The following is a 13,271-nucleotide window of genomic DNA, read 5'->3' as shown; positions in this document are numbered from 1 at the left end:
AAAAAAAGAATAGCAAAACAACAAAAAAACAAACAACAAAAAAAGCAAGAAAAAAGCAAAAGAAAAAGAAAAGAAAGATAAGAAATGAGTGAAAAGAAAGTCACAAGAAAAAAGAGGAATTGGGAACTACGTTTGACCTGATTCCTCAAAGAGGATACGTAGGCGCTTCACGGCTCGGTCATAGTTTTGAAAAATGAAAAAAGATCAATCAATTAAAATATCCCCAAGCAAGAAACTGGGGCAGAGGTTGCGTTCGTTGTAAATAAATCTAGTTCCGATGGTTGTAATTAATGACCCAAAATCGATGAATTTTTTTAGCCTTTAATACCCTTTTTTTTTCTAGCCCTATCCAAAACCCACATTACGGTCCAAAGAAAGACCTTCTGATCAGTCTTCAAAAGATGTCAAGTCAGACAAATGAAGAGTCTTACCGGCGAACCTAACATTCTGTTCCACAGCAGAAAGGACTCTAATCTCCAACAGAAAGAGTCATACCGGCAACACTCCAAATCCCCAGCTGGAAAGTGATACAAATGAGAGAGTCTTATCGGTGAAAACCTTCACAAGCACCATAAGGCGATGAAAGCTGAGAGAAGAACCAAAAATGAGAGAGACTTGATAGTGAAAACCCTTCGGGCACTACAAGTCGAATAAGATTAAGAATCAGATGGGGAATCGCCAATTGAAGATCTTGAAAGATGATTGACGACAGAAGATAGGCCACATGTGCACGTCATGACCAATAGAGTCGGTATCTGCGTTTGATAGATTTTTATTTATAGTTCCTTTTGTAAAAGAGTCATCGTTTCCTTTGTCTTATATTTTGTTTCTTTTTATCTTTTTCCTTTCATAGAAAAATTCCCTAGTAGAGTCTGTTTGGTCAGAACCAGTGAGAAATGACTTTAGGCCATCAACTAGTACACCCAAGTGGTACAAGGAACAGGCGCAAAACCCGTGTCAAGAAGGGTATCCCCATCAAGATGAGATTGATAAAAGGGATGGGCCAGTGTCAGCAATTAATATCATCCCCAGCAAGTTTTGATAGCATAATAGAACACAAAGCTGGGAAAGGAGAAAGAGGAAACCATCCCCAACAAGAGTGGCATGACCGCTTACCATGTTTTTAAACTAACAAAATTTTCTTTGATTTAGAAACAGGGAAAATGAACGTCGATCAGGCCATAAAGAAAATCATCAAACCGGGGCAGAAAATTTTCTCATTGTGAAAATTTTCTTGAAGGCAGGTGCCCATTTGGGAAGAAGAAAGATAACACCAGTCTCAAGGGAGCTGATCTTTGAACCAGTGTTATCCCCAAGTATTAATAAAGGAAGCTGAATCCCCAGCGGACCGAACAAAAAAGACTGAAGCTTGTGTTTGGAAAGGCAAACGGCCAGTGTCGCTCCCAGCAGGCTTCAGAAGAGGGGATCACCAATTTTAAAGGAATGCAAATCCCCCAACAGTGTTATCCTCAACAGCGTTATCCTCAGCTCATAACACTTATCCCTCAGCAGGTAAGTAAATAATCCCCAGCAAGTGTTGAGGTAAGACATTTTCAAGTTTTAAGGATATTTTGGGTTCATCCGCCCTCAAATAGGATATGTCGGGTTCATCCACCCTCAAACAGGATATGTCGGGTTCATCCGCCCTCAAAAAGGATATTTTGGGTTCATCCGCCCTCGAATAAGATATTTTGGGTTCATCCGCCCTCAAATAGGATAGTTCGGGTTCATCCGCCCTCAAATAGGATATGTCGGGTTCATCCGCCCTCGAATAGGATATTTCGGGTTCATTCGCCCTCGAATAGGATAAGTCGGGTTCATCCGCCCTCGAATAGGATAGTTCGGGTTCATCCGCCATCAAAAAGGATATGTCGGGTTCATCCGCCCTCGAATAGGATAGTTCGGGTTCATCCGCCCTCAAACAGGATATGTCGGGTTCATCCGCCCTCAAATTGGATATGTTGGGTTCATCCGCCATGTTGGGTTCATCCGCCCTCGAACAGGATATGCTGGGTTCATCCGCCCTCAAATAGGATAGTTCGGGTTCATCCGCCCTCAAATAGGATATGTCGAGTTCATCCGCCCTCAAATAGGATATGTCGGGTTCATCCGCCCTCGAATAGGATATGTCGGGTTCATCCGCCCTCAAATAGGATAGTTCGGGTTCATCCGCCCTCAAAAAGGATATGTCGGGTTCATCCGCCCTCGAATAGGATATGTCGGGTTCATCCGCCCTCGAACAGGATAGTTCGGGTTCATCCGCCCTCCAATAGGATATGTCGGGTTCATCCGCCCTCGAATAGGATACGTCGGGTTCATCCGCCCTCAAATAGGATATGTTGGGTTCATCCGCCCTCAAATAGGATCCATTTTCAAAGTTGTTGTCGAAAATAGTTGCCCACCTGTATAACAAGGGAATACATTTTGCGTCTTTACCATTAGGCGCCCACCTGTATAACAAGGGAATACATTCCACGCCTTTACCAATAGGAGACGCACTTCCTAAGTTTAGTTTACCCATAGGAGACGCATTTCCTCCTAAGTTTAGTTTTACCTATAGGAGACGCATTTCCTCCTTAGTTTAGTTTTACCCATAGGAGACACATTTCCTCCTAAGTTTACTTTTACTCATAGGAGACGCATTTCCTCCTAAGTTTAGTTTACCCATAGGAGACGCATTTCCTCCTAAGTTTAGTTCATTTCCTCCTAAGTTGGGAGCCCGCCCATATAACCAGTAAAATGCGGGAGTACATTTAAGTTCTAGGTCGCCCACCAGTAAAATGCGGGAATACTTTCTGTTCTAGGTCGCCCACCAGTAAAATGCGGGAATACATTCTGTTCTAGGTCGCCCACCAGTAAAATGCGGGAATACATTTCAGTTCTAGGTCGCCCACCAGTAAAATGCGGGAATACATTTCAGCTCTAGGTCGCCCACCAGTAAAATGCGTGAATACTTTTCAGCTCTAGGTCGCCCACCAGTAAAATGCGGGAATACTTTTCAGCTCTAGGTCGCCCACCAGTAAAATGCGGGAATACTTTTCAGCTCTAGGTCGCCCACCAGTAAAATGTGGGAATACTTTTCAGTTCTAGGTCGCCCACCAGTAAAATTCGGGAATACTTTCTGTTCTATGTCGCCCGCCAGTAAAATGCGGGAATATTTTCGGTTCTAGGTCGCCCACCAGTAAAATGCGGGAATACTTTCTGTTCTAGGTCGCCCACCAGTAAAATGCGGGAATACTTTTCAGCTCTAGATCTCCCACCAGTAAAATGCGGGAATACTTTCTGTTCTAGGTCGCCCACCAGTAAAATGCGGGAATACTTTTCTGCTCTAGGTCGCCCACCAGTAAAATGCGGGAATACTTTCTGTTCTAGGTCGCCCACTAGTAAAATGCGGGAATACTTTATGTTCTAGGTCGCCCACCAGTAAAATGCGGGAATACTTTTCACCTCTAGGTCGCCCACCAGTAAAATGCGGGAATAATTTTCAGTTCTAGGTCGCCCACCAGTAAAATGCGGGAATACTTTCAGCTCTAGGTCGCCCACCAGTAAAATGCGGGAATACATTATGTTCTAGGTCACCCACCAGTATAATGCGGGAATACATTTTGTCTGTTCATTCCATATTCTAGGTCGCCCACAAGTATAAATGCAGGCATGTCATTACCAATAGGAGACGCACTTCCTCAGTTTAGTTTTACCATAGGAGACGCACTTCCTAAGTTTAATCTTACCAATAGGAGATGTACTTCCTAGTTTGGCTTTTTCAGGTTATATTTTATTGCAGGAGACGCACTTCCGGAATTGAGATTTTGCACTTCCTAGTTTAGTTCATTCCAATTCGACCATAGGAGACACACTTCCTAGTTTGAGTCATTGAGGTTTTATTTTAGCAGACGCATTTGCTAGCAAAAGTTTTTGGTTTTACGCGTAGGAGATGCACATCCTAGCCTAGTCTTTAGTTTACTCATCATTGCATCAGTAGTGTAAATGAGTTACAATTTTGCTAATGACTCACAAATCTTCCCGGCACAAACTGGGTTAGGAAATTTTGTTTGTTTTGTTTGTTTTGGTTGTCAGGGACCCGCCTGTAGAATGGAGGTTGTTGTATGTCGAAGATAGAAGAAATCAGGCGTCCACCTGGAGAACAAGGACAAAGAAAGGAAGTAATCAGGCGTCCACCTGGAGAATAAGGACAAAGAAAAGAAGAAATCAGGCGTCCACCTGGAGAACAAGGATAAAGAAAGGAAGTAATCAGGCGTCCAAATGGAGAACAAGGACAAAGGAAGGAAGAAATCAGGCATCCACCTGGAGAACAAGGATAAATAAAAGAAATAGAAATCAGGCGCCCACCTGGAGAATACGGGAATACAATTGAAGTATTGAAGTCAAAAGCCCGCTCATATGAGAAAGGAGCACACTTAGAATCAATAAAGCAGAGGAATACAACAGGAATCCCTAGCAGGAAGCAATAAAAATCCCCAGCACCGGGAAGCAGAAGGCTACAGCAAAAAATCCCCAGCATTCACAAAAGGCTGGTCACACAAAAAAAAAAGAGAAAAAAAAATGAATCCAAAGTACGGAAGTGGAGAACAAATGTGGTCTGCTCAAGAACTAGCGCCTACAACTAGCAAGTATCAAGGTTCAAATCCAAAGTCTGTATGAAGCACCATTCAAGACTCAAGACCAAGTTTCAGAAGACTTAAAGATAGGAATCCTTGTAACTAGTAGCTGATAGGCTTAGTTAGTCTTTTTCAGTTTTCATTTTTGTTGTAATGACAGGACCGTGGACCGGAACCTCAACGGAACGGCACCTCGATCGGCTCTCCACCTCGGTACACTCTACCGTCTCTCTCATTTCCGAACTATACGTGGCCTGATTCCTATATAACCAAGGATATGTAGGCAGCTCAGATACCAGGGCTCGGTCACATTCCATTCCTTTCCGTAGTAGTCCCTCCAAGTAATGGTCGGGTCAAAAACATATCTAGTCGTTCTTTGTCGGAAAACTCTTCGTGTTTCCAGTCAAAGAGGGTAGCTGTAGACACCTGATTTTTTACCCTCCCCGGGAATTTTCACATTTTTAGCGTGAATATGTGAAATTGGGTCTAATATAGCCATTTTGACTATTTTTACTTTATTTCGTTGCAAAAAGAAAAATTACAAAAATATATGTATATAAATTTTAGTTTATGTATTTATCATAAACTTGAAAAAATACAAAATTGCACTTTATATTTGTAATTTATATAATTTCAAAAATTACCAAAAAATATAGTTCTATTAATGTTTTAGTCATTTTAATTTTGAAAAAATACAAAAAATATTACTTTATATTTTATCTTTATATAAAAAACGAAAATTACAAAAATAGTTTTATTAATATTTTGTAGCTATTTTAATCTTGAAAAATATTAAAAAAGATATAGTTTTGTTTAAATATTAGTCTTATTTTAGTAGCTATTTTGCTTACATAGGATTAGTCGAACAACGTCGTGTTCTTAATCGGGTCCGGGCAAAAGAATAATATTCGGGTTCAAACTACCCGGTGTTAGGCCTAATTTTCGGACCTAGCCCATAATAATCCGAGTCCACCACACATGGGGGACACGCGTGGGGAACACGGACGGAACACGACACATGGGGAACCCCACCACGCGTGGGGGACACAAACCTTGAACCCCACCACGCGTGGGGCTCATTTTTCTTGGCATGGGGTATCAAATACACGGACTGGACAGATTTTGAAAGGGGGGACTTTGGAAAAAATTTGAAAACGGGCACTGCATCCTCGTCTTCTTCCTCAGAAGAAGAAAACAAAAACCTGGCAAACAAAAACCACCATCGTCTTCCTCCTTTCCTCAAGACCGAAAACCCTAAGCAAAACCCTACCATCCCCCACCGTGAAACCACCATAAACAGACCACTCATCCTCCTCCTAGCTCCGTCAAACCATTTGCCGGCGAACCTCTATTAAAGCCGTCGAGCAGCAGCTGTTGCAGCTACGTCGTCGTTGTCCGTCGACCACGTCCAAACACCTACCCAAAACCAGCCGCGACGCCCCCCCTCACGTCCGAACGACCATCGCTTTCTTCCTCCATTAAATCCGATGAGCACTGTTGCTTCGCCTCCGTCGTCAACTGAAACCATTCACACCCCCTCGACACTACCCGCTACCAGCAAACCACACAAACACCACCTCCGTCAACTGCTCAAACGACCATAACCACCAGCTCCATTCGTCGCCCCAGCTGCCTCACGACCACCAAACAAAAAACCAGTCGCACCACCTTATTCCCCCAGCCAACGAGCTCCTGCTCGTCTCATCTTCCAGCCGACGACCAAACAACCCAGCTCAACACCACCACCAAATGCCACTGCCCAAACGACCCCTCGTATTCTCGGCCATGAACGACCCTCCCTCCTTGCCATGACTGACCGGAAAACACACATACACACCAGCTGAGGCTTAACCGAAAACGTTCAAAAACAGCCCAGAAATTCTGTCCGGGATGAGTTCCATCGAGGTCGACTTTGGTTCGTCGAGGTCCAGTACGTCGAGGCTGTTGCTGTCCATTTTTAGCGAAGTTCGAGATGTTGAAACTCGACGTTGCTGTTAAACGTGAGTATTCATGTTATTTTTGTTGGCTCGGTGTGTTCTTTGCTTCCATGTCTTGTCTCGGTAAATTTGAGTAGTAGTAATATATTTGCCATATTTTAAAGTTTATCGCGTCATGTTAGTTTATCACTGATTGTTAATGTTATGTTCTGTTGTTAATTTTATATTTTTGTTTATCACTAATTGTCAGATGTTTGCCATTTATTGTTAGATTATTAGCTTGTATTTCATTAAACTAGATTAAGACGAAAAAGAATGATAGTTTATAAATATCGTCAAATTAGTGATTTGTGGCAATATTGTTGTTTGTATGTAATTAGATTAAAGGAACCGGGGGTGCTTCTCATGTGACCCGGCTCCAATTTGGAACATAGTTAAATAGAACTTGTCGTGAACCCCTAGTGCGTTACGTATAGCATGGCTTGCAATATATTTTAATAAGTTTGAATTAACTCTTTAAATAGATAAAGTAAAAATGTAGTAACTTTAAGTTTAGCCCTTTTTTAAAAAAAAAATAAATAATAATAATAATAAAAATGAGACGAGCCTCGCCAACTGAAAACGCACATATTGTGGGGCCCTCACAAAATATATGTATTAAATACTTAGATTCCGGGGCGGGCCGTTTAGCAAATTTCACGGCCCTACCCAAAATAATAATGCGCTAGTTGCTTTAGGCGCGCCTTTAATAATTTAATTTTCTTAAACTCGGGTGTACACTTATGTGACCCAAATCCAAATCTCAACGGAGTCGAAATGTGCCTCTAATCACGGGTACATTGATTGTGACGTGGTTTGAGATGCATTTCCATGACGTTGCAAATTCCTTTTAAAAAAAATAATGAATGAGACGAGCCTCGACAAACAAAAATGCACAAGCTGCGAGGCCCTCTAAATGTATATATTCAATACTTAGAATTCGGGACAGGCCGTTTAGCGAATTTCATGGCCTTTTCCCAACATAACAATACGCTAGTTGCTTTAGACGCGTATTTAATAATCTATTTTCCTTAACTCGGGTGCACATTTATGTGACCTAAATCTAAATCTCAACCGAGTCGAGATATGTCAAACAACCACGGGTGCATTGATGTAACGTGGTTCAAGACATGTTTTCACGACGTTGCAAGTCCTATAAAAATAACAGTGAATGATAAAAGCGGTTAAAAGATAAAATTGGCACATAAGTTCACATTTGTATAAAATCAGATAATCAAGCCGAATATAACAGTTGAGCGACCGTGCTAGAACCACGGAACTCGGGAATGCCTAACACCTTCTCCCGAGTTAACAGAATTCCTTATCTAGATTTCTGGTACGCAAACTATAATATGGAGTCATTCTTTTTCTCGATTCGGGATTAAAATTGGTGACTTGGGACACCCTAAATCTCCCAAGTGGCGACTCTGAAATAAATAAACCAATCCCGTTTCGATTGTCCTTTAATTGGAAAAAACTCCCTTGCGCCCTCTCGGGTGCGTAAAAAGGAGGTGTGACACTATGTCCCCAACTGAATCTTTACTTTCGCCGTCAAATCCCCGCACGCAAATATTGTTCTTATGGATCCTCTCATCTTCTATTTTCAACTTGCTTAGAGTGGAGAGAGGACCAATGTTTGCGCTTGACCCATTGTCAACCAATACCCGGGTCACCACAGAGTTTTCACATTTTAATGTGAGGTAAAGAGCTCTGTTGTGCTCAGTACCTTCTACAGGCAATTCATCATCAGAAAACGTGACTCTGTTTGCTTCAAAGATTTTGTTGGCTATTTTTTCCAAGTGAATCACGGAGATCTTATTGGGAACGTGTGCCTCATTCAAGATCTTCATTAAAGCTTGACGGTGCTCGTCCGAATGGATCAATAATGACAATAGGGAAATTTGAGCGGGCGTATTTCTTAATTGTTCCACGATAGAGTAGTCATCCAGCTTCATTTTCCTCAAGAATTCTTCTGCTTCTTCTTCAGTTACGGCTTTTTTCATTAGTGCTGGATTATTTTTAGCTCTTCTTAACTCCTCGGGAGTAAAACACCTTCCCGAGCGAGTCAAACCCTGTACTTCGCAGATTTCTTCCTTGACTTCCTTCCCTTTGTACATCACAGTTACCCGTTCGTAATTCCATGGAATAGCCTTGCTATTGATTATTGGTACCTGGGTTACTAGCTTGATAATAACCTGATCTGTGCGGGCTCCTTCCACGATTATGATGGGTTTGCTGGTCGCTCTTGGTACAATCACCTTTACACCTTCCCGTTTCATTGTAACTCTGCTTAAAGACCCCTTCTCTACTGCCACAGATGGCTCAACACTCTTTTTGCTCTGATTGAGCACCAACTTCTCATCTGCTGATTGTTCATCTGTCTTGACTCTACTAGACCGAATCATCATGATGGTCTGTGATGGCTTCTTGGATTCCCTCTCCGCATGCACTATTTCAATCATATTTGTCTCCTGATGGGATGGCATCAGATTCCTGTTGATATTGGGTGCTTCGGGAGCTTGAACTTCAATTCTATTGGTATCAATCAGCTCCTGTATCGCACTTTTCAAGTACCAGCAGTTTTCTGTATCATGACCCGGAGTACTAGAACAATATTCACAGCTGACAGTATAGTCAAGATTCTTTGGAGGAGGATTTGGCAGTTTGGATTGTATCGGCCTTAGCATATCTAACTATTTTAGCCTGTGGAACAGACTGGTGTATGATTCTCCCAACGGAGTAAAGGTTTTCTTTTTCTGCAACCTTTCACCCTTGAGTGCTTGACTAGGCCTGAAACTTGGTCCGAGAGTGTTTTGGTAGGCTCATGGATGTGGATAAGTATTTGGTAGGACAAGAGCACGCCATTGAGCGTGGGCAGGAGGTTGGTTGTATGCTTGTGCATGGTGGACGAAAAAATGAGGTTCTGGTGGGGGATAGTAGTGTTGGGGTGGATTGTGGTGATAAGTTTGTTGGTGGGGTCGAGGTTGATTGTAGTGGTAAGGTGAACCTCTGGATCCAGACCAAGTTCCTGAATCAACCATTGCTGCTTCCTCTCTCTTCTTCTTCCCAATCCCTCCTATGCTTCCCTTAATAGCCTGAGTAGTTGCTTTGATAGCCGAATAGCTCATGATTTTATTCGACTTGAGGCCTTCTTCTACCATGCCCCCCATATTTACTACTTCATTGAATGACTTTCCCACAGCTGAGACCAAATGGCCATAGTAAGTAGGTTCCAAAGCCTGTAAGAAGTGATCTACCATCTCACTTTCCTTCATTGGCGGATCTACTCTTGCTACTTGCTCCCTCCATCTGAAACCATATTCTCTGAAGCTTTCACTGTGCTTCTTCTCAAGTTTAGTCAAGGATAGTCGATCTGGAATGATCTCTAGATTGTATTGGAAGTGACAAGCAAATGCTTGCGCCAAATCATCCTATGTGTACCATCTCTCATGGTCTTAGCGGGTATACCATTCCAATGTTGATCCACTCAAACTCTGACTGAAGTAAGCAATTAACAATTCGTCTTTTCCTCAAGCTCCCCTCATCTTGCTGCAAAAACCCCTCAAGTGGGCTACTGGATCGCCGTGCCCATTGTATAGATCGAACTTGGGCATCTTGAAACCTGCCGATAATTGCACATTCGGGAACAGACATAGGTCCTTGTAGGCCACGCTAACTTGCCCTCCCAACCCTCGCATGTCTCTGAATGATTGTTCTAAGCTTTTAACTTTCCTGAACATCTCCTCATGTTCGTTATTTTTGACTGGTTTATCCTCTTCTATCGGGAGGTCAAAGCGAGGAGTATATGAATGGGTTTCTGGAGCTTTAAAAGTGGGCTCCGAAGGGTAGTATTGGTTTTCTTGGTCCTGGAACATAGGATTGCTAGGAGATTTGTGGAGTGTAGCTGGTGGAGGTGCTACGAAGACAGGAGTTACTAGCGAAAGAGGGTATGGAATTGGTTTAGGGGGTAGAGATTGTGGTGTATGAGAAGTGTTGCCCCGGTAGTGCTGGTAAATGGGAAAACTCGGGGATAGATCGGTGGCAGGATGATCTTGAGTTTGAGCCGGTGGTGGGGTGGAAGCAGGGTTAGCAAGGTAAGTTAGGGGTGATTGTCCTTTAGACCAGGCCTGATACATCTCGGCCATCTGTTGCTTAAGTTTGAGCATCTCCTCTTTCATTTTACTGACGTCCAACTCCTCTACCGCAACACTTGTGTCGACATCCGGGATAGACATGATTTCTGGTATTGGTACTTTTGATCTGGTTTGGTAATGATAATGTGCCAGTATACTCTAGATAAACTAACTGCTTGAATTCTCTGGAAAACAACAAACTTGTTAGTTTTTAGAGTTTAACACATATGCAATTACACGTTGGGATGCAATGCACCTAGGCAATTAACCATTTTCTATCATGTATTTGCTCGGTTGCTTGTGTCATCCCAGCTTTTCCTGACCTTTCCCTTTTATTGTCACTTACGCCTATTTTTATTTCCCTTCCCTTTTTCATTTTATTCTTTTCTTTTGGTTGTGGTCGAATCTTATAAAGATTGCCTACGTATCATGACCCTGCATGAATCAGACAGAGCATAGTTCTGGTGGTCACAATTATTTATTATTTTTAACAAGCGAAACAGTACAAAGACATAAATGACATTACATTTGGACAACACTTTAAGAAAATGGTTTAAAAGACTCAATATGGACTTAAACTAAAACATGAATATTATATGAAAAGTTCCAACAACTATGACTACGCTTCACTCCACAATCTTTTGCTTTTAATCACTAGAACATCTGCTCACGGTGGGGCTTGACCCGGCTGACCTCCTAGTGTACGGTACATCCTCTCTAACTCCATTTCAAGATGATGGGCAAAAGTAGGTGCATGCTCTAGAAACCTTTCATAATCCATCCCTTTGTATTTCACGTAACTTTGAGAAGTATAAACGGCCAAATCATGGATTTGTGCTCTGAAATCTTGGAAATTTTGGTCTTGGTTTTGCAATTGTTGTTGGCGAGTGGTGGCTATATCTCTTATGTGGTCTTCGCGATCTAAAGCTGACTCCAATTGAGCTCGAAGTCTGGCCTGATCGAGTCTTGTTTGGGCTCTCTCCCTATCAATATCTGCGTGCTGATGTTCTCTATTGTACCTTCTCATTTCTTCCAACTGTGCATGGAGTTGAGCTTCTGAATGTATCCAATGATCCTTCTCTCTGTTGAATTGAGCCATTTCTTCTTCACATCTCATTACTTGGCGTTCCTTACTAAATTTGGCCTCCTCATTTAACTGTATGATTTTTTCCTTAGCTTTGTCTAACGCCTTCTCAGTCTTTGTCAAGATGGAGTCATAATCTTGCATTTTTTCCATCAGATTGGCAATGATTTTCTGATCTTTCCAACTTCTCACTAGCGCTTCAAAGGCTTTCTTCATCTGTTGAAACTGAGCTCGGAGAGTTTTATTCTCGCTAATCAGACTCTTCTTTTCACCTTCTACTTCTTGTGCCTGTAAGTCCTTCTCCAAATTGAGGTTCCTCAAGCTTTCTTCCAAGGCATGAATAGTTGCTTTGTACCCCTTTTCCTTTTCACCCCAAGCCAACCGTTCTTGGATTTTGTCATCAAAGGCTTGAACATGCGATCTTTCTATGGGCCTTCTAGGATTAGGTTTTGGTGCATCATCCACGCGGGATCTTTTCTCAAACCACCTAGCATAAATCGGATTTATCTCGCCTTTTGCAGGATCTGGAACTTGGGTATCATCTTTCAAGTATCGACAACCATTACAAATTTGCTGGATTAAAGCCTCAGGGAGAGTGGCTTCGGGGTGTAGTTCAATCACTTGCGCACTCAAATCTTCATCATCAGGCACCACTTGGTATCTCCCCAGCTGTCTTAGGACTCTCTGTGGCGCATACAGCTGGATGCTTCTTAAACCCAACAACAACAAATAACTCTTCAAGGTTGACATGTGTATCACCTCTCTTACCGGGAGCCATCCCAAAGTCCACTCAATTTGACTTGCCATTAAAGATCTTAAATGAGATATCCAGGCTTCCACCCCTTCTGGAGATTTATAATCTTTTATTCTTTCTTCATAACTCTCGATAAAATTGTCCTTTCTTGGACCATACTGCATGAACTTGGGGTGATGTCGGAGATGTTCAGTCAATCACATTTGCAACAACATATTGCAACCTTCGAAGAATTTTGCCCCGGATTTACACAAAGTCAACGCCCGATAAATGCCTGAGAGAATGATTGGGGCAAGAGTGTGACGTTCTTTGGTAGTGAGGACTTGTACAACTCTGGCTATGAGAATATCAATCATCCGCTCTTCGTTTGGGAAGACCATGATTCCTAGAAAAGCTACCATGAAAGCGAAGTGTCGGTGAATCTGCCAGGTGTCCTTGTTTTGTTTGTTAGTAAGGCCCTTTTCATGAATTTCAAATCCATCCGGCTTTCCGAACCTTGAATATAGGAAGTTGAAAGAACAACACCCTTTGACAACGTTGCTTTTTCTGATTTGATTGCTGATATTCAAAAGATCAAAGAATCGGTGTACTGAGGGAGCCTTTGGGAATATAAGATTCTGGTTTCTCAAATATCCATCAAAACCGGAATATCCAGCTATTTCTTCTAATGTGGGAGTAAGCTCGAAATCAGAGAAGCGAAAGACA

The sequence above is a fragment of the Nicotiana tabacum genome, chromosome 3 (assembly GCF_000715075.1).
Source record: "Nicotiana tabacum cultivar K326 chromosome 3, ASM71507v2, whole genome shotgun sequence".
NCBI classification, from domain to species: domain Eukaryota; kingdom Viridiplantae; phylum Streptophyta; class Magnoliopsida; order Solanales; family Solanaceae; genus Nicotiana; species Nicotiana tabacum.
The sequence above is the reverse complement of the archived record's forward strand: the minus strand, read 5'-3'. Positions refer to the sequence as shown.